We start from the raw sequence: 22,953 nt of genomic DNA on the forward strand, positions 1-22,953 counted from the left end.
ACAGTGAGCCATTTATATCTGCCAACACATGTCCCCCTTCGCACAGTAGGGCAGGTAGTAGTAACACACACACACACACACACACACACACACACAGAGAGAGAGAGAATGCCCTGCTTATAGTCTCCCCCCTCCCCACTCAACCCTGCTGGGCAGCTGCCTGCCTGAAAATAAGGTCTCTAAATGTGCAACCCCCCCCCCCCCCCCCCCCCCCCCCCCACCCCCCCCCCTCCCACACACTCCCCATCAGCCCAGCACTGGGAGAATTAGCCCTGGGGTGTTTTCAATAGGAGCGGAACAGAACCAAAATGGAAGCAAACGTAACAAAACGGGGAGGCACCTACAGTACCTGAATTTCTCCAATAGAAACTCTCATTTTCGTTGCGACTAATGATCTCAGACAGAGAGAGAAAAAGGAGGGAGAGAGGGAGGGGGGAGAGGGAAAGGGAGGGACAAAGAAGAGGGACTGTCATTGCTCAGAGGGTTGTAAGTGGATAAGGAAAATGAGTGACGAGACTGACCACCTTTGTTGATGGACAGAGAGAGAGATTGGGGAGATGGATAGCAAGGTAAGTGGGGGAGGGCAAGAGAAAGAAAATGACATTGTTGACCACCTCCTCGGAGAGGGCAGAAGATAGGGAGAGAGCCCATCACTCAGAGAGAGAGAGAACGAGACAGAGAGAAAGCGGGACCACCGGAAAATGACAGCGAGTGACCCCCTGTTTTGAGATAGGACACCCCATCATTTCAGAGCGAGGGAGCGACAGACTGACAGAAAGAAAGATAGGGAGAGAGAGAGGGAGAGAGAGAGAAAGAGAGGATAAAAGCCAGCATCTACCAGTCCTCCCGGGAGAGGTCTAGTCTGCAGCCAGGCCCATTTCACCCCCTGCTCCCTCTGAGGCCTGTCCCAGAAAGCCTTTTAGAGGCCAGGGCCAACTCTGGACATAGATAAACCTCTTACCCCCTTAATTACTACTCTCATGAGGCCTGCCAGACAGCCGGCCTGAGTGTGTGTGTGTTTGTCTGCTAATAACAGCAGTGAAACCACAGAAAGCTAAACTCTCTTAGCCTGTCCAATCTGAATGGGCTGAAAGGGACCCTGTGGGATTATCTTCCACTCGGAAAGCATTCAAATTTATTTTGTCCTAATATGGACACCGTACAAATGTTAATGGCTGGCAAGGCAATGTAGGGCATTTGAATGTGTGCCAGAAAAGACTCTGCTGTCCATTTGTGAGCTATTTGGAATTTTGGTGTACATTCCTTGTGCACTTCAGTGTGATGAACGGTATGACATTTAAATGTGTTAACAACGGCCAGAGAACCTATGCTGTCAAATGCGTTGAGGAGATTCTAATTGAGAACCGGTTGCGACCTGTCAGGCTGACCAAGCCGGCGAGATTATCAGACCTTCGTCTTTCTTGTTGTTCACTAAGAAGATTATGTCCAGATTGTACAGGGAAAAAAGCGAGGTTTCTGTTTTTGTGCTGGCTGCAATAAATGTTAAGAGTCAAACCAGGATCCAGGAACCAGCTCCAACTCTTACCCAATACCAGATCATTCAATCAAACTTCACTAAATCATTTCAAAGAGGCACCGTAAGGGAATATTTCTGTGGTCGACTAAAACGCAACAATTGACGTCCTATACTAATTTTACATCTGAGTTATTTAGCATGAGCTCTTATCCAGAGTGACATAGAGTAGTATACATACATTTTCACACTTCCTCCCAGTGGTAATCAAACCGACAACGCTGCTGTTGCAAGCGCCACACTCTACCAACTGAGCCACACTTGCTACCGTTACATACTATACTGTGTGTGACTGACAGAGGACATCATTAGGGTTATAGGTGCTCATTCAGTCTATCAAAAGACCAGAGGACAAAGACACCTTACAGTGTGTGATCCTCCGTTTGGCAGTGCTGATTCAACGTAGATCATCCTCCAACTGCCATCCCTTGATCAATTCCCGCCTTCAAAACCAAGATGGCAGCCCAGTTTGCCTCAAAGTCATTTCAAGTGTCAATTAGCATTAGCGGCTAATGCACAGACGGCTCTGGAAACTGACGGTATTAATGTATCACGAGACTACGGGACTTTAATTGTTCTATTTGATCTTTGTTGGGAGTATAACATGGATGGAACATTGCCTTGAAAAAGAGTGCACTCGTCTCAGTGACTGCTAATCGACCATTAAACTAACAGCCCAAAAAGCACACAGTGCAGTTAACACTGTTAGCGCCCGAGGCTAGCAGAGAGACAGATGACTACCGCTAGCTCTTTATTTAATCTGATGTTTCCTACTTCCTCTGTCCTCTCCTACTGTAGCGTCCAATAGGCACTTAGTGGATGCCACAGACAGGCTATGTAAATGAATACAATTATCAAAATCTATTTATATTTCTTTAAACTTTTCATTTCCCAAACAGTCGAATGCAGAGGGGCTACCTTCAATTAAGTATTTCCTAACGAGGCAAGGAGACAAATCGTAGCACTTTGCAACATACTTAAGCCAAATGATTGGGGAAGGTAAGGGATTCTCCCTTGGCGGTGGGAGTACTTGTGTGTGATCGCATGTGCGTAGCTCAGGCATACTTACTTCTAACATCCCCAATGCCAGCCCTGATTCCAATGCTGGACGAATTCTCACTCTCTAGACCAGGGATGGGCAACTGGGGCCCGCGGACCAAAAATGAAGAAATATACAGTACAAAGTCAAAAGTTTGGACACACTTGCTGATTCAAGGGTTTCTTTATTTTTACTATTTTCTACATTGTAGAATAATAGTGAAGACATCACAACTGTGAAACAACACATATGGAATCATGTAGTAACCAAAAATATTATCAAAGTAGCCACCCTTTGCCTTGATGAAAGCATTGCACACTTTTGGCATTCTCTCAACCAGTTTCATGAGGTAGAATGGAATGCACTATATCATTGTGTTTACTTGATAGCTAACTACACAAATAGCTAGCTAGAACAAAGTGTTAATAAGATAACAATTTATTTAAAAGATTTAAAAGCAATACAAAATGTACTTCATCCAAAATAACAATCCCAAACAGATATGAGACAACTAAGGACTGACCTGAGACAATGTTTTTGGTATTTTTTTTGGAATGCATTTCAATTAACAGGTGTGCCTTGTTAAAAGTGAATTTGTGGAATTTCTATTCTTATTAATGTGTTTGAGCCAATCAGTTGTGTTGTGACAAGGTAGGGTTGGCATACAGAAGATAGACCTATTTGATAAAAGACCAAGTCCATATTATGTCAAGAACAGTTCAAATAAGCAAAGAGAAACGACACTCCTACCTACAGCATCTCTCCGAGACTCAGGCCTCCTTTTTGTCCCTAGAATTTCTAGCAAATAGCTGGAGGCAGCGCTTTCTCCTGTAGATCTACATTTTTATGGAATGGTCTGCCTATCCTTGTGAGAGACGCAGACTCGGTCTCGACCTTTAAGTCTTTATTGAAGACTCATCTCTTCAGTAGGTCCTATGATTGAGTGAAGTCTGGCCCAGGGGTGCGAAGGTGAACGGCAAGGCCTGGCCGGCTCCCCTCTCTCCACTGGGATTCTCTGCCTCTGACCCTATTACAGGGGCTGAGTCACTGGCTTACTGGTGCTCTTCCATGCCGTCCCTAGGAGGGGTGCGTCACTTGAGTGGGTTGAGTCACAGACGTGATCTTCCTGTCCGGTTTTGCGCCCCCTCGGGCTTGGGCGGTGGAGGAGCTCTTCGTGGGCTGTACTCAGCCTGGTCTCAGGGTAATAAGTTGGTGATCTGTTGATATCCCTCTAGTGGTGTGGGGGCTGTGCTTTGGGAAAGTGGGTGGGTTGGCCCTGTCCAGGGGTGTCGTCAGACGGGGCCACAGTGTCCCCCGACCCACCCCTGTCTCAGTCTCCAGTATCTATGCTGCAATAGTCTATGTGTCGGGGGCTAGGGTCAGTTTGTTATATCTGGTATAATTCTCCTGTCTTATCTGGTGTCCTGTATGAATGTAAGTATGCTCCCTCTAATTCTCTCTCTCACCCTCTCTCTCCCCTCCTGGAGGACCTGAGGCCTAGGATCATGCCTCAGGACTACCTGCCCTGATGACTCCTGGCTCTCCCCAGTCCACCTGGTTGTGCTGCTGCTCCAGTTTCAACTGTTCTGCTTGCGGCTAGGGAACCCTGACCTGTTCACCAGACGTGCTACCTTGTCCTGGCCTTGCTGTTTCCGACTCGCTCTCTCTCTCTACCGCACCTTCTGTCTTGACCTCTGAATGCTCGGCTATGAAAAGCCAACTGACTTTACTCCTGAGGTACTGACCTGTCGCAACCTCTACAACCACTGTGATTATTATTTGACCCTGCTGGTCATTTATGAACGTTTGAACAATCTGGCTTTAAATGGCCATGTATTCTTATAATCTCCACCCGGCACAGCCAGAAGAGGACTGGCCACCCCCCCAGAGCCTGGTTCCTCTCTAAGTTTCCTCCTAGGTTCCTGCCTTTCTAGGGAGTTTTTCCTAGCCACCGTGCTTCTACATCTGCATTGCTTGCTGTTTGGGGTTTTAGGCTGGGTTTCTTGCGTGTGGCTTTCTTTCATTACTGCAGAGCTCTGTCCTGAATTGGATTAGGGATAGACGTTTGGCATGATGAGGAATAGCTAAGGACCCCAGAGACATGAGGGAGGCATGGCGTTTGGGCACGATGGTCTCTCTCTCTCTCTCTCTCTCTCTCTCTCTCTCTCTCTCTCTCTCTCTCTCTCTCTCTCTCTCTCTCTCTCTCTCTCTCTCTCTCTCTCTCTCTCTCTCTCTCTCTCTCTCTCTCTCTCTCTCTCTCTCTCTCTCTCTCTCTCTCTCTCTCTCTCTCTCTCTCTCTCTCTCTCTCTCTCTCTCTCTCTCTCTCTCTCTCTCTCTCTCTCTCTCTCTCTCTCTCTCTCTCTCTCTCTCTCTCTCTCTCTCTCTCTCTCTCTCTCTCTCTCTCTCTCTCTCTCTCTCTTTGGGGCTAGCTCTGGTCCAGAGCGTTCATACGATCCTCTACTTAGTAGAGGAACTTGCTATTACCGTGGCCAAGAGCTAGTCTTACACTATAACAAATACAGCAACCATCATGAAGATGTACTATGAGATTTGACAAGGATACATTTTTTTCTGCCGAGCTGAATGTTGACATTTATGAACACAGTTTCAAGATGTTAGGCTTTGGCCCAATTCTTCATGAAAGGAGGTCTCTGTCGACCAGTTCTAAACGGCAGTGCATGTTTACTTTGTGCCCCTAGTGAGACGGAGAGAGGGAGGAGAATATGAGAGGGAAGATAAAAGAGGGAAGGACCCTGTGCCTATGCTGATAAAGTGGAGTGTGTGTGTGTATGTGTGAGTGTATGCGTGTAACTGCACCAGCTGCTGCCCACTCATCATGGTGCACCTGCTATTTCAGCTAGAGACAAACCCCTTTGTCCCCATTGGTCCTTTTCAGATAGGCTGCCCACAGATGTGCGTTCTCATTGGCCGATTGGCCGAGGGCACAGATTTGCAATTGCAGCTCTCTGAAAGACGCTTCAAACAAAGTGGGCACTCTGGCCTCTCACTGACGCACGCACGCACGCACGCACACACACACACACACACACACACACACACACACACACACACACACACACACACACACACACACACAGGCCATCCCAATCTAACCTTGTTAAGGAAACTAACTGTAATGGGGACACAGAGCGAGGCAGCTGTAGTCAATACACTAGGAGAGAGAGAGAAAAAAACGTATTAAAATTCCAAACACATTCAATTGAGAACCAAACACAGCACCTGTTGGGCTAAACCAACAAATATACAAAATGGGGGAGGTGAGGGGGGAGTTTGGCCTCTTTCTCTGAGCATTTGATTGGGAATGGCAGTGAAGCTAGCAGGCTACTAATGCTGTGTGTGTACGGGGAAGAGGAGGGAGGAAAGGGAGAAGAAGGAGAGGGATACGCTGGCTGGCTTAGTGGCTTTGCTAGCTTTCCACATAAAAAATACTATAGTATTTACTGTAGTATACAGTAGAATTTACAGTTAACTATAGTATAAATACTATAGTAAAATAACTGTAGTATATACTATAGTAATCAATGTAGCGTTTTGACAGATTGTAGTATACTGTAGTATTTATTGTAGTTATTTTGTGGACTGTAGTATACTGTAGTAATTACTGTAGGGTTTATGGGGACATTACTGTAGTATTTACTATTTTGTTCTTGTTTTATAATCTTTGACATATAAGTGGAGGCTTTCTCCTCGAGGAAACCTACTGGAGAAACACTAAAAGAGGACCTTTTCCAGTAGCTGTAGATGAGGCCTGAAAAAGGCCTGAAAAAGGCCTGGAAAAGGCCTGAAAAAATAGTCCAGCACTTATGCTCTTTTCTATAACCTTTAGGGAACACAACATATGGTCTTTATGTGGCATGTAGGGGGTTTCTTACTTATGGGTGGCATATATTGTGATATGGGGGAGGGGAATGGGCAGGGTATATTGAAATTAAATACTGTAGTATTTAGTATAGTTTAAAAAGTGTAGTGTTTTTGCAGACTGTAGTGTTTTTGTGGTTATTTCTGTAGTGTTTGCTACAGTGTGTTTCTTGTGGATAATACTGTTGTATTTACTACAACATTCTATATTAAGTACTACACATGATAGAGGGATTCTACAGTGTGTAGTATAGTATTCTACAGTTTACTACATAATTTTATAGTGAGTATTATAGTATTCTATAGTCAACTGTAGTATTTCTTATGTGGGTTTAGCAGAGGGAACGTGCCAACGTTGTGGCTCTCCCTGTGAGAGGTGGGATTTGCACAGTTATACATCTGGCTTTTTTTCTCTCTCTCTCTCCCCCCCCCTCTCTCCCTCTCCCTCTCCCTCCCACTCTATCTCTCTCTCTCTCTCTCTCTCTCTCTCAGAGCTTGGCATTATTCACAAACTCTCAGGGATTCACAAGATGTGAGAGACTGATGGGAGTGGAGGATTGGGACACGACTGAAAGGAGGAGAGGAGAAGTGGAGTAGGGGGGAAGGAGAGCAGCTCACAGCTGTGTTCTTTTAGAAGTAGATCTGCACAGCTGAAACAGGCGGGGATGGATGGGGAGAGACGCAGAAGGATGGGGAGGAGAGTGCCCGTGTTTGAGGTTTCCAGGAGAGACTAAGTGATGGAGAGATAAAGAGGGATGGAGAAAGGTGGAGAGAGAGAGTTGGAGAAAGAGAGAGGGGGTTGAGAGAGGTAAAGAAGGATAGTGTGAGTAAGAAGGATAGAAAGAGAGAGAGTGATTGAGTGAGAGAGAGAAAGAGAGAGGGAAACAGTGAGTGGATAGAAAGAGAGAAAGAAAAGAGATGGAGTGGAGAGAGAGAGAGGCAGCGAGGAAGGGTTTGAGGGATGTTTGGGATGGTGCCGTATACCCTGATACTCCCTGGCTTTGGGCCAGTCGCTCCCTCGCCTCGCCGGCAGGTCGATTTCGTACCCCCAGGCTGGAAAGATCAACAGCCTTTTGTGAGGCGACACACGCCACATGGCTCCAAAACAAAAGCCCAGGCACAAACGCTCTCCATAAGTCACAAAAGCCCCAGAAGCCCCGGTCCCTTAGGTCATCAGCAAAATTCAGCATGTGCAGCATCTCTCAACCAATCAGTGGTCGGGGCCTAAGCATTAATAGATGAATAACTCCATCATAAGGTTCTTATATTAAAGCCCCTCTCAGTCAGTTTTCCTCCTCCTCGACTGCTCCAACCAGAGCGTGGCAGGTCTGGGTTCAAGTACTATTCACAATTTTTCAAATACTTTTGAGTGTTTGCTCTAACTGCCTGCAGTGCAAGATGGGCAGGGTTTGCAGTTTTGAGGCTATTCTGCTGGTTCCATTAAGCCAGTCAAACTCAATTAAGCGCAGATAAAGTATTTGAAGTCATTTAGAGTAGTGTTTGAACCCAGGTCTGGACTGTGGTGGGGACAGAGCTGTTATTTGGCTAATAATTTATGGGGTCAAAAGGGGGGAATTAATTCCAGCCAATGTAACAGACTGCCGTTGACTCGGATTTAATGTATTGTCTTGCAATCTTCTATGCTTATGTTTAGACAGGGCTATATATAAATTGTGTTGATTCCCTTCACACTTCATAATAGGGGGGTAGTCCATTGTACGGTGTCCATTTTAGGACATGAAAGACATGAAGTACAACGTTAGAAAGGACAACATAAATCTTGGCATTACACCTCTGGTGTCTTCCCACTGGGCACAGACGACCAGTTCAACGTCTAGTTTGGATTTACATTTGGTTGAGATGTCAACTGATGTGAATTAAATCCGGAAACAACAAAACATTTCACCGTGTTATTGGATTTAGGTTAACCTTTTGGTGAAAAAAAGGACAACATTCCTTTTCCGTTGACGACTTTTTCCAAATCCAATCAGTTTTCCACGTTGGTTCAACGTCATCACATTGAATTGTTTTGTTGAAATGACGTGGAAACAACGTTGATTCAACCCGTTTTTGTCCAGTGGGTTTAATCGACTTCAAAATGTCCTATAAAATAGGAAATTAGTATTAAACTCAGTCAACATAATCTCAAATTGGTTTTACTGCCAAACCATACAGAATCTTTTTTCTCTGTCTATCCAAACCACTGAAAAACAATGACCTTGCCTTCTACAGTACATTTGACATTTAGGTCTATAAACACAGCCAGACAATTCATTCGTATTTTGAATGCGGAGACCGTTGTGACATTCAAACGGCTCTTTCTACAATACATTTCCAGTGTGAACGCATAAAACCACAAAGTTACAACCTCAATGCCAGTCAAAACACTCAAATGATCAAATAACCATTTTACCCTCGGTGGACCGTAACCAGTAACCTCCCGTGGTCTGTGTCTATGGTTTTGGATAACGTTCGGATAACGTCCCTCAATGACTTCTATTGTTCCAAATGACTTCATATTACCTCAGTCATAAGATTGGACCGAGAACACAGTGGACGATAGGTCCAAAACATGGCAAAGGAACCAAGGGTCCTATAAGCTCTACTTCACTATCCATCTTCTCGGTGCAACATCTTGATAATAACAATAATAGGATATATTTTCCATCAGTCAAGAGGCTGAGGACATATTGCAGATATTCCTTTAGAAAGTCCTAACGTCAGTGACACGTGTCATCTATTTTTTTGCGTTTCTAACCTGGCCGACCTCTCAGCAGTTGTCAATCTCTTCTCGTTGCCATTGGAATCGTCATTTGTTTTATTACAGATGTAGGATCTTAATTTGATCACCCTGTTGCAGGAGAACACTCCTGAAATGTAAAACCTGTAGTGTATTTGAGGTTTAAAAAGGCTTCTGAAGTTTGTAATTTCCACTTACAAATTTCCGTCTTGATTTCCTCTTACGAAAAATGTATCAACCCCTACAACATGTCCATTAGTTATAATCTGCATAATAATTCACATTTCCTGTTGCTGCAGGATTATTTTCCTGCTGTAGCAAATTGTCTCAAATTAAGATCCGACATCTCTAGATAGTTACTCACTCAGTATCCTTGGGGTAAAAGTAAGTGTAAACATTGTGAGTTTGCAGTGAGAGTAAAGCAAAATAGTGAATTAGCTTGCTTTGATGAATGTTCTTCAATACTAATGCCTCTCTTCTCCCACTCATTCATTCTCTCTCTCCCGCTCTCTATCCTTCTCCCGCTCTCTCACTTTCTCCCTCACTCCCCCACGTTTTCACTCCTCCCATCATTCTCTGACCCTTCCTCTCTCCGTCTTTCTCTCACTCCCTCCCTCCAGCTCTCCTACTAATCATTAGTTTGTGCCACTACACAGCTGCACCACGAAATATCACATATGCATCGTGGTACTAGCCAGCAAAACCCAGCCCAAGCAGACTGGTTCCATCCAGATCTCATATGTCATTAATACCTACGTTAATAGAGTAATTCTCTACAGCTGGTCACAAAGGTTTAAATTGTGTTAACTCCAAACAGGGACACAGTGAACTACACTGCAAGAGCCTCTATGTCACGACTTCTGCCGAAGTCGATGTCTCTCCTTGTTGGGGCGAAGCTCGGCGGTCGACGTCGCCGGTCTTCTAGCCATCGCCGATCCATTTTTCATTTTCCATTTGTCTTGTTTTCCCACACACCTGGTTCTCATATCCCTCATTATGTGTTGTGTATTTAACCCTCTGTTTCCCTCATGTCTTTGTGTGGTATTGTTTATTCTGTTTCGTGTTATTTCGCGTTCACTTTGCCGTGTGCTTTTGGTTCGCCCTAATAAAAGGCTCCGTTGGCTACCCAATATCTGCTCTCCTGCACCTGACTCCCTTACAGCCATTTTACGCATACCTGACAGAATACCACACCCATTGTGGAGTCAGCAGGAGCAGGTACCTATGGTAGCGGAGTCGAGGAGCACGTCCAGGAACACACGGCATTGATTCACCATCTCGGCACCGCCATGGACTGCGTCTGTCAGACGAGGGATCGCTGGGAGAGACAGAGAGGTCGTCCAGTACCTCCTCCATCACTACCCCGTCCCTCCTGTACCCGGTTCCAGTGGGATGCGTCTCGCCCTTCCCAGAGAGCATGATGGGACGGCGGCACGGTGCCAAGGCTTCCTACTACAGCTGGACCTCTACCTGGGCACCGTTTATCCAGCTCCTTCGGGAAGGGAGATGGTGTCCGCCCTCGTCTCGTGCCTCTCGGGGAGAGCTCTGGAGTGGGCCAACGCTGTGTGGGGAGAAGGAGATTGGATGAATTCACCCGCCGCTTCCGGCAGTCGTCGACCACCCGCCCGCGGGTAGAGCGTCTGTTCCTCCTTCGTGTTCACTTTGCCGTGTGCTTTTGGTTCGCCCTAATAAAAGGCTCCGTTGGCTACCCAATATCTGCTCTCCTGCACCTGACTCCCTTACAGCCATTTTACGCATACCTGACACTCTGTTTGTCTGCGATGTCTGAAATGATCTGTACTGTATATAAAAGTTCTGGCTTATTGGATTTATAGATAAGGACAAGTCTATATATCATACATTGTCTGACTTCAGTGTATGGAGTGCTAAATTTGACCGGACAAGCCTTGTGTTTTGTTGTGACGTCCATAACAAGATATCATGGCATGTCACTCATATGTGTAAACTGTACTCTATACTATTGTACGGTATCTTAGTAACTTTAATTGTGTGTAAATAATTGAATCACCCATCTCATAAGTATATATTGCACTCTATACTATGCCACTGTATCTTAGTCCAATGCCGCTCTGACATGCAGTTGAAGTCGGAAGTGTACATACACCTTAGCCAAATACATTTAAACTCAGTTTTTCACAATTCCTGACATTTAATCCTAGTAAATATTCCCTGTCTTAGGTCAGTTAGGATCACCACTTTTTTTAAGAATGTGAAATGTCATAATAATGGAGAGAGAATTATTTATTTCAGCTATTATTTCTTTCATCACATTCCCAGTGGGTCAGAAGTTTACAGACACTCAATTAGTATTTGGTAGCATTGCCTTTAAATGGTTTAACTTGGGTCAAACATTTTGGGTAGCCTTCCACAAGCTTCTCACAATAAGTTGTATGAATTTTGGCCCATTCCTCCTGACAGAGCAGGTGTAACTGAGTCAGGTTTGTAGGCCTCCTTGCTCGCACACGCTTTTTCAGTTCTGCCCACAATTTTCTTATTGATTGAGGTCAGGGCTTTGTGATGGCCACTCCAATACCTTGACTTTGTTGTTCTTAAGCCATTTTTGCCACAACTTTGGAAGTATGCTTGGGGTCATTCTCCATTTGGAAGACCCATTTGCGACCAAGCTTTAACTTCCTGACTGAAGATGACTGAGATGTTGCTTCAATATATCCACATAATTTTCTTTCCTCGTGATGCCATCTATTTTGTGAAGTGCACCAGTCCCTCCTGCAGCAAAGCACTGCCACAACATGATGCTGCCACCCCCATGCATCATGGTTGGGATGGTGTTCTTTGGCTTGCAAGCCTCTCCCTTTTTCCTCCAAACATAACGATGGTTATTATGACCAAACAGTTCTATTTTTGTTTCATCAGACCAGAGGACATTTCTCAAAAAAGTACATTCTTTGTCCCCATGTGCAAGTTGCAAACCTGCTCAGGGATTGATATGCACTTTTCGCACTGAAGTACGTTCATCTCTTGGAGACAGAACGCGTCTCCTTCCTGAGCGGTATGACGGCTGCATGGTCCCATGGTGTTTATACTTGTGTACTATTGTTTGTACAGATGAACGTGGTACCTTCAGGCATTTGGAAATTGCTCCCAAGGATGAACCAGACTTGTGGAGGTCTACAATTTTTTCTGAGGTCTTGGCTGATTTATTTTGATTTTCCCATGATGTCAAGCAAAGAGGCAGTTTGAAGGTAGGCCTTGAAAAACATTCACAGGTACACCTTCAATTGACTCAAATGATGTCAATTAGCCAATCAGAAGCTTCTAAAGCCATTATATCATTTTCTGGAATTTTCCAAGCTGTTTATAGGCACAGTCAACTTAGTGTATGTCAACTTTTGACCCACTAGAATTGTGATACAGTGAATTATAAGTGCAATAATATGTCTGTAAACAATTGTTTGAAAAATGTCTTGTGTCATGCACAAAGTAGATGTCTTAACCAACTTGCCAAAACTAAAGTTTGTTAACAAGAAATGTGTGGAGTGGTTGAAAAATGAGTTTTAATGACTCAAACCTAAGTGAATGTAAACTTCCGAATTCAACTGTATTCTTAATCCATTCCTTTCTTAGATTTACTTGTATTTTGGTTATATGTTGTGAAATTGTTAGATATTAATTGTTAGATATCAATGCACTGTCGGAACTAGAAGCACAAGCATTTCGCTAGACTCGCATTAACATCTGCTAAACACGTATATGTGACCAATCAAATTTGATTTGATACCTCAGCACAACAACTCATACGTGAAAGGTGCTGTATAACCATGAAGAGACGTCAGGTTTCTAACCTGCTGTCAACTAGACAACAGAGCAATATGAAAGATGCTGTATAACCATGAAGAGACATCAGGTTTCTAACCTGCTGTCAACTAGACAACAGAGCAATATGAAAGATGCTGTATAACCATGAAGAGACATCAGGTTTCTAACCTGCTGTCAACTAGACAACAGAGCAATATGAAAGATGCTGTATAACCATGAAGAGACATCAGGTTTCTAACCTGCTGTCAACTAGACAACAGAGCAATATGAAAGATGCTGTATAACCATGAAGAGACATCAGGTTTCTAACCTGCTGTCAACTAGACAACAGAGCAATATGAAAGATTTTAATATGTTCCCGTATCAGACCTGGCATATTTTAATTCTTCACACATGTCCTAATGCTGGCACACACACACACACACACACACACACACACACACACACACACACACACACACACACACACACACACACACACACACACACACACACACACACACACACACACACACACACACACACACACACACACACACACACACACACACACACACACACACACTACTACAAGGTTCGGACAACCTTATAGACATTGTGACACCTTGTCAGAGATAAGCGACATTTCTCCGACACATTCGCGAAAGACATAAACAAAAGCACCCATATTTCTCACGACCTCATCCGTCAAGCTTTCACAGCTTGTGTTCCCCCGTGTCAAAACATCGGGCTCTTTTTTCACTGTTGCCCCTGTCGACATCTTTAGAAAAGAGCACATTCCACAATCACTGGTGATTTGCCCTACAGTATAAACAATACGTTGAGCCAAAATGGGAGAAAGTCAAATCTACTTGTATCGAAAACTTTTAAACAGGTCAAGGAGCAGAGCAGCTCGGCTTTTGAATGTGATCGAGTATGAAAACATACACACTCACACACTTTGAACATTTTTTCAGGGCCATTTGAAAAGTAACAGAATGTTCCCTTCCTTTGAAAAGTTTATTACCTTCTGATTTTCTACCAGAGTGAGAGATGGAGAAAAACAGACAGAGAGAGAGAGATGGAGAAAGAGAAAGAGAGAGAGAGAGAGAGAGAGAGGTTAGGCTGACCTGTCAATCGTTGAGATCATTGAGAACTATGTTACTTTGAGATATTCTATCATTCATACAGTATGTTTATGTTGTGTTACTTTGAGATATTCTAAAATTCATGTAGTATATTTATGTTGTGTTACTTTGAGATATTCTATAATCCAAACAGTGTGTTTATGTTGTGTTCCGTAGAGAAATTCTGTAATTCATACAGTGTGTTTATGTTGACGCATAGTGAAAGACTGTACAGTACTTACTGCACTTCAAGTGTGTGTGTGTGTGTGTGTGTGTGTGTGTGTGTGTGTGTGTGTGTGTGTGTGTGTGTGTGTGTGTGTGTGTTTGTGTTCATACTTGTATGCCTCTGCGCCTGTACGTGCATAAACATTGCACACGTGAACGGTATGTGACAGACAGCCATGAAGCACCGGAGCTCCATTTATATTTATGAAACAACCTTTTTCCTGTAAAGCCTCTGAGGGGCATCAGGCTCATTATTCTGCCCCAACACAGAAGATATTGCATTTGCCCAGTTAAAGATCCACTCTGCAGAAATCGCCATTTCCTGGTTGCTAAAATTCTAATAGTTTGCCTAATTTCAGTTTGTGACAAAACAAGCAGTCATTGTGTAGAGAATCATGGTACCATCTAAACCGCTGTGGAATATATTTTCCACAACCAAAAATATTGTGTTTTCAGCTGTTCGTAGCTGATGTACAAAACCGAAAGTAAAAAATGCAAAAAACGAAACTTCAGAACAGGAAGCATAGAAACAGCACACATAGAACAGATCTACATCCTCTAGACATGCTTTCAAAGGGAATGAGAGATCTATAACTCACATTTCTATGTGAATTTGGTCGGATCGCCCAAAAAGTTACATATTGTGGCTTTAAAGGCCTAAAACAGTAAATCAGTTCCTACTTGCACTGTAAAAATAGAAAGTCTCAAAACACCATGATTGTGTAACAAGACCATGAAAAGTTGTGCACATAAGCTGAGATCTGGTGTTTGGAGGGTGTTTGAATGTAATCCCAATGTAAGTATTTTAATACACAGAATGTGCTTTAAAACTGAAATGAAGTACTCTGAAACACGCAAAGTGGTTAATCACCTGAATATTGGTGATTTTAAGAGAGTGTTGTGAAAACAACACTCTCTTAAAGGCAGCATCAAAACACAAAAACTGTGTTTCTCATCAAATCAATGGTTTATAAATGCAAGTGGTTTATAGCTTAAATACAGTGCCTTGCGAAAGTATTCGGCCCCCTTGAACTTTGCGACCTTTTGCCACATTTCAGGCTTCAAACATAAAGATATAAAACTGTATTTTTTTTGTGAAGAATCAACAACAAGTGGGACACAATCATGAAGTGGAACGACATTTATTGGATATTTCAAACTGTTTTAACAAATCAAAAACTGAAAAATTGGGCGTGCAAAATTATTCAGCCCCCTTAAGTTAATACTTTGTAGCGCCACCTTTTGCTGCGATTACAGCTGTAAGTCGCTTGGGGTATGTCTCTATCAGTTTTGCACATCGAGAGACCAACATTTTTTCCCATTCCTCCTTGAAAAACAGCTCGAGCTCAGTGAGGTTGGATGGAGAGCATTTGTGAACAGCAGTTTTCAGTTCTTTCCACAGATTCTCGATTGGATTCAGGTCTGGACTTTGACTTGGCCATTCTAACACCTGGATATGTTTATTTTTGAACCATTCCATTGTAGATTTTGCTTTATGTTTTGGATCATTGTCTTGTTGGAAGACAAATCTCCGTCCCAGTCTCAGGTCTTTTGCAGACTCCATCAGGTTTTCTTCCAGAATAGTCCTGTATTTGGCTCCATCCATCTTCCCATCAATTTTAACCATCTTCCCTGTCCCTGCTGAAGAAAAGCAGGCCCAAACCATGATGCTGCCACCACCATGTTCGACAGTGGGGATGGTGTGTTCAGCTGTGTTGCTTTTACGCCAAACATAACGTTTTGCATTGTTGCCAAAAAGTTCAATTTTGGTTTCATCTGACCAGAGCACCTTCTTCCACATGTTTGGTGTGTCTCCCAGGTGGCTTGTGGCAAACTTTAAACGACACATTTGAGGGATATCTTTAAGAAATGGCTTTCTTCTTGCCACTCTTCCATAAAGGCCAGATTTGTGCAATATACGACTGATTGTTGTCCTATGGACAGAGTCTCCCACCTCAGCTGTAGATCTCTGCAGTTCATCCAGAGTGATCATGGGCCTCTTGGCTGCATCTCTGATCAGTCTTCTCCTTGTATGAGCTGAAAGTTTAGAGGGACGGCCAGGTCTTGGTAGATTTGCAGTGGTCTGATACTCCTTCCATTTCAATATTATCGCTTGCACAGTGCTCCTTGGGATGTTTAAAGCTTGGGAAATCTTTTTGTATCCAAATCCGGCTTTAAACTTCTTCACAACAGTATCTCGGACCTGCCTGGTGTGTTCCTTGTTCTTCATGATGCTCTCTGCGCTTTTAACGGACCTCTGAGACTATCACAGTGCAGGTGCATTTATACGGAGACTTGATTACACACAGGTGGATTGTATTTATCATCATTAGTCATTTAGGTCAACATTGGATCATTCAGAGATCCTCACTGAACTTCTGGAGAGAGTTTGCTGCACTGAAAGTAAAGGGGCTGAATAATTTTGCACACCCAATTTTTCAGTTTTTGATTTGTTAAAAAAGTTTGAAATATCCAATAAATGTCGTTCCACTTCATGATTGTGTCCCACTTGTTGTTGATTCTTCACAAAAAAATACAGTTTTATATCTTTATGTTTGAAGCCTGAAATGTGGCAAAAGGTCGCAAAGTTCAAGGGGGCCGAATACTTTCGCAAGGCACTGTATTTATCGATGATAAGAGACTATGGAGAATTATTGTTATTTAGTCAGCTTGGAAAAGGGACAGGCAGTAAGATGGTACATTCCGTTGGAAATTTTACCCGCTCAACCACACAGCCACACTGTAAGAAATTATTCTGGGGTGAATTGAAATGATCTAGTGGTAACACACCTTGCCTAGTCACTCCTCTCCCCACCAAAGACCAGGGTTAAATGACCCGCTCCAACCCTTCAATCTGTTTCTCCCACCCATCTCTATCCCCTCTGTCATTTCAGAACTGTCGCCATAAAGTGTCAAAATGCATGCAAGCCGTTTCAATTATTTATTAATTGTGTAACGTTGTAAATGTTGGTGAAAATGTAAGTGTATTTTATGAGGACAACCAAAGAAAGAGAACATTGAGTGATTGAACTCACTGGAAGTCTTTGGTTTGAATCACCTTGCATTTCCTATCTCGCCACTTGACTCTGTTTAAAGAGGATTGTGGGTAATTCAAACTTTGTGATTTTTTTTTCTCCCACACAACGTCGTATGAATGTTTGAAGAAAGGAAACTCTGTGTTAAGCTCGTTGTGAGGTGTAATGGATCATGACGAACAGTTTTGAAAACAGTCAGGCAAAATGACTTTCAATGAGGACTGCACCTCATTCCCACTGTTCCTAGGCCGTCATTGAAATTAAGAATGTGTTCTTAACTGACTTGCCTAGTTAAATAAAGGTAAAATAAATAAATAACATTCATTACTGTTTATTTATTTATTTTACCTTTATTTAACTAGGCAAGTCAGTTAAGAACAAATTCTTATTTTCAATGATGGCCTAGGAACAGTGGGTTAACTGCCTGTTCAGGGGCAGAACAACAGATTTGTACCTTGACAGCTCGGGGATTTGAACTTGCAACCTTTTGGTTACTAGTCCAACACTCTAACCACTAGGCTACCCTGCCGCCCCTTTAATGAAAGAGGCAAAGGTAGAATCATAAATTCGTGCAGTTCAACCTTCAGTTGGGTCTGGTGGTCTACACACTGTGTCCGACAATGCCAGCCAAAATTTTATAAAATGGCACATTTTCAAATACATAAACAAAGTTAAACAATAAGACACTCCAGAAAAAGTGATCTACTTCTGCACTAGACAGGATTGAAAACATCATAATGGTGTTTAGAAGCTTTAGGGAGAGGAAACTACACCAAAAGAGAAGGGATCTATTTCTGCAATAAACAGAACTTGAAACACCAAAATAATGTTTTAAATATTTTCTGTGAGTGCTCCCAGTCCCTGGCAAGGTGTTGCACCATGCTTGATTTAGTGGTGTTACAACACACCATGTAATACTTCAAAACATCTCAAGATGATGTGATTCAATACTCCTGCACTGTTAAGGTTTCGTCTCCTTCAAGATGGTCGCAAGCTCAGTGTTACAAAGCACTTAATTTTAACAGTGTAGGATCAGTTCCTACCTAGGAGGCTCTGGCAGGAAGTGTCACGCTATCACCTTTCCCAAATACCAGGGCCATAAAGATATGGACTTGTTTATGGCTACATATATTGCCGGGGAAGGTGAGCTTAATGGTGCCAAAAAGCAGAAGGCAGTTAAGAGAGAGGATAGATTGACAGCCAGGCAGGCAAGCAAATCTCAATTTCTATGGTCGTCATTGACGTGTGTGTGTGTGTGTGTGTGAATGTGTATGTGTCTGTGTGTGTGTGTGTGTCTCTCTCAATCCACGTGTGTGTGGAATGAAGCTGTCACTCTCAGAGTAGCTAGATTTATCTAGCCCATAATTCTGCCTGTCTGGGTTTCATTAGCTAGAGCTGGGATCTTAAACTACACTCATCATCCAACTGTAGGGGTGGAAAACACTCAATCACACTCCTCCATGTGTAATAATATCCCCAAAAATGTGTCTGGAAGGCATCACCTGCTGGGGGCCTATCACACGATACCTACCGAGGGTCTGTTCATTAGTCACCCAATCAGAGGCTTTAAGACTATTGTTCTGTGCTGACCTCAATACAAAATGTATTTTAAATACATGCACATTTGCATCTTTGCTAAAAATGCATTTAATGATTCAAAATGCATATACAGTGCCTTCAGAAAGTATTCACACCCCTTGATTTTTTCCACATTTTGTTGTGTTACAAAGTAGGATTAAAATGTATTTAATTGTATTTTTTTGTGTTTAGCTCTATTCTGTTTCATTTTGCCATAAACATCTCCCTAGTCCTTGCCGATGACAAGCATACCCATAACATGATGCAGCCATCACCATGCTTGAAAATATGAAAAGTGGTACTCAGTGATGTGTTGTGTTGGATTTGCCCCAAAAATAAAGCTTTGTATTCAGGACATAAAGTTGATTTCTTTGCCAATATTTGAGCAGTTTTACTTTAGTGTCTTATTGCGAACAGGATGCATGTTTTGGAATGTTTTTATTATGTACAGGCTTCCTTCTTTTCACCCTGTGAATTAGGTTAGTATTGTGAAGTAACTACAATGTTGTTGATTCATCCTACAGCTTCTCCTATCACAGCCATTAAACTCTGTCACTGTTTTAAAGTCACCATTGGCCTCATGGTGAAATCCCTGAGCAGTTTCCTTCCTCTCCGGCAACTGAGAAAGTAAGGACGCCTGTTTCTTTGTAGTGACTGGGAGTCTTGATACACCATCCAAAGTGTAATCAAAGGGATATTCAACGTCTGCTTTTGATTTATGTTTACCCATCTACCAATAGATGCCCTTCTTTGCGAGGCATTGGAAAACCTCCCTGGCCTTTGTGGTTGAATCTGTGTTTTAAATGCACTGCTCGACTGAGGGACCTTACAGAGAGGAGGTAGTCCTTCAAAAATCATGTTGAACAATATTCTTGCACACAAAGTGAGCGGATACAACTTCTTATGTGACTTGTTAAGCAAATGTGTACTCCTGAACTTATTTAGGCTTTCCATGACAAAGGGGTAGAATACTTACTGACTTTTCATTTTTAATTCATTTGTGAACATTTAGAAAAACATCATTCCACTTTGACATGATGGTCTATTGTGTGTAGTCTAGTGACAAAAAAAAGGGCTGTAACAGAACAAAAATGTGGAAAAAGTCTAGGGCTTACTAAAATGCATGTAATGACTGACAGTGTTCCAGAAATGAATGGCTATGACGTCTAAGCTACAGGTTGGCCAAAGTGTTTAATCATTTGGCTTCCTAGATTACTCTTCACACATGGATCAATGCAGATCATGTGTTTGGCCACCAAGCCGAAACATTGTCAGTAGCTAGGTTTCCATCTCATTTTCCCATCAGAGATGTGTTTCCATCAAACTGACTTGTTGTGGATTAAAGGCTCTGTGTGATGACGTCGTGCACATAAAAATAACCTTTCTCATTAAATTCCAATGGGTTTCCATCGCCCCTTTCAACTCTACTGATGGTTCTGTCACAAAAACTGCTGCGTTATATAGAAAATGTGCCCACTCTGGTCTTGACACATGTGCTCCTCTAGCCAACAGCTTGCAGATACAGTACGGGTGGGCTACATGATGACATTATTATGGATAAAGAGCAATATTATTTATATTTGTCAAAGGGCAGCCAAGCATCGATCATCATGTCACCAGAATAAGACCCTCGATATTTATTGGAAAGGAGCATCAAGCTCCTCACCTCGTACTTTCACCACCCTGTGAAGTTCATCATAACTTATTTCATCTGCAGCCTAATAAACTGCATGCTTTCCCGAGTCGTAGTGGGAGGACCGCACAACATATCATCGCGTGACTCCCAAGTTTACTTCTATATGATGGTTAATATGTCAATATTTGCGCATGAAGTCGTTTCCACCGCCATTTCTCGCATAATTAACTTTACAGACACAAAAAGATCCCACCATGTCGAACGAACAATTTAAATAATTGTACATTTATAAAATTAAACCAGCATTTCATGTTTCCATCAGCCCGGTTATTTATCCCACTTGTTTCATGCATCAGGTAATTTATCTGTATGAAATGGTTGGATGGAAGCGTGGTTAGTGACAGCATTTAAATTGTGATGGTGAGTGAAATTCAATATTGGTGCATCCTTTCTACTTAACACATCAAAGGGAAGCAAAAGGCACTCATTTCGTGGAACGACCAAGTACACGTTAATTTTATTACATTTTTCAAGTGAACCTTTATTTAACTAGGCAAGTCAGTTAAGAACAAATTATTATCTACAATGACGGCCTAACGACGGGGGCTGGGATTAAAAGTAAAAATATAGGACAAAAGCACACATCACGACAAGAGAGACACCACAACACTACACAAAGAGAGACCTAAGACAACAACATAGCATGGCAGCAACACATGAAAACACAGCATGGTAGCAACACAACATGACAATAACATGGTAGCAACACAACATGACAACAACATGGTAGCATCACAACAAGGTAGCAGCACAAAACATTGTAAAAAACATTATTGGGCACAGACAACAGCACAAAGGCCAAGAAGGTAGAGACAACAATACATCACACGAAGCAGCCACAACTGTCAGTAAGAGTGTCCATGATTGAGTCTTTGAATGAAGAGATGGAGATAAAACGGTCCAGTTTGAGTGTTTTTTGCAGCTCGTTCCAGTCGCTAGCTGCAGCGAACTGAAAAGAGGAGCGACCCAGGGATGTGTGTGCTTTGGGGGCCTTTAACAGAATGTGACAGGCAGGACGGGTGTTGTTGATACTAGCCATCCCGGATCCGGGATCGTGAATACAGCCCCAAGCTCATTACCATAACGCAACGTTAACTATTCATGAAAATCGCAAATGAAATGAAATAAATATGCTAGCTCTCAAGCTTAGCCTTTTGTTAACAACACTGTCATCTCAGATTTTCAAAATATGCTTTTCAACCATAGCAAAACAAGCATTTGTGTAACAGTATTGATAGCTAGCGTAGCATTTAGCGGGCAACATTTTCACAAAAACAAGAAAAGCATTCAAATAAAATAATTTACCTTTGAAGAACTTCGAATGTTTTCAATGAGGAGACTCTCAGTTAGATAGCAAATGTTCAGTTTTTCCAAAAATATTCTTTGTGTAGGAGAAATCGCTCCGTTTTGTTCAAAACCGAAAAAAACAAAACAAACAAAAAAAAAAAAACGCAGAACTTTTTTCCAAATTAACTCCATAATATCGATTGAAACATGGCAAACGTTGTTTAGAATCAATCCTCAAGGTGTTTTTCACATATCTCTTCGATGATATATGGTTCGTGGAAGTCTGCTTTCTCCTCTGAATCCCATGGAAGAATGCTTGCAGCTGAAGATTACGCACCAATTTTGACAAAGGACACCGTGCGGACACCTGGTAAATGTAGTCTATTATGGCCAATCTTCCAATGATATGCCTACAAATACGTCACAATGCTGCAAACACCTTGGGGAAACGACAGAAAGTGTAGGCTCATTCCTTGCGCATTCACAGCCATATAAGGAGACATTGGAACACAGCGCCTCCAAAATCTGGGGCATTTCCTGTTTGAAATTTCATCTTGGTTTCGCCTGTAGCATCAGTTCTGTGGCACTCACAGATCATATCTTTGCAGTTTTGGAAACGTCAGTTTCTTTCCAAAGCTGTCAATTATATGCATAGTCGAGCATCATTTCGTGACAAAATATCTTGTTTAAAACGGGAACGTTTTTCATCCAAAAATGAAATAGCGCCCCCAGAGTTTCAAGAGGTTAAGTTCAATGCTCTCGTCAACTTTGTTTGTTTATTGGTCATGATGCACACGAAAGACATGGAGTCACTACAGGACTGATAATGTATCACGTTTGAAGTCATTTAAATGTTAGTGCTGTTGGTATGTAGTTAAGGCAGTTAAGAAGAGAAAGTTAAGAAGAGATAGACAGAGAAGATAGCTAAGAAGAGAGTTAAGAAGAGATAGTTAAAAAAGAGACAGACAGGCAGGCAGTGAACAGTGCATCGCCATTCTCTTGGTCGTCGTAGAAGGTGTGTGCCTGTGTGGGTATG

At 42.5% G+C, this 22,953-nt stretch overlaps 1 protein-coding gene across 1 annotated transcript in view; it reads right to left on the reverse strand.

The window, feature by feature from the left end:
• LOC110493538 (E3 ubiquitin-protein ligase NEURL1) overlaps positions 1–22,953 on the reverse strand; it is a 63,158-nt gene that overhangs the window by 17,449 nt on the left and 22,756 nt on the right. The gene's annotated exons all lie outside the window — the stretch shown is intronic.

The sequence above is a fragment of the Oncorhynchus mykiss genome, chromosome 17, assembly GCF_057628025.1.
Source record: "Oncorhynchus mykiss isolate SJ-2025 chromosome 17, ASM5762802v1, whole genome shotgun sequence".
Lineage (NCBI taxonomy): Eukaryota > Metazoa > Chordata > Actinopteri > Salmoniformes > Salmonidae > Oncorhynchus > Oncorhynchus mykiss.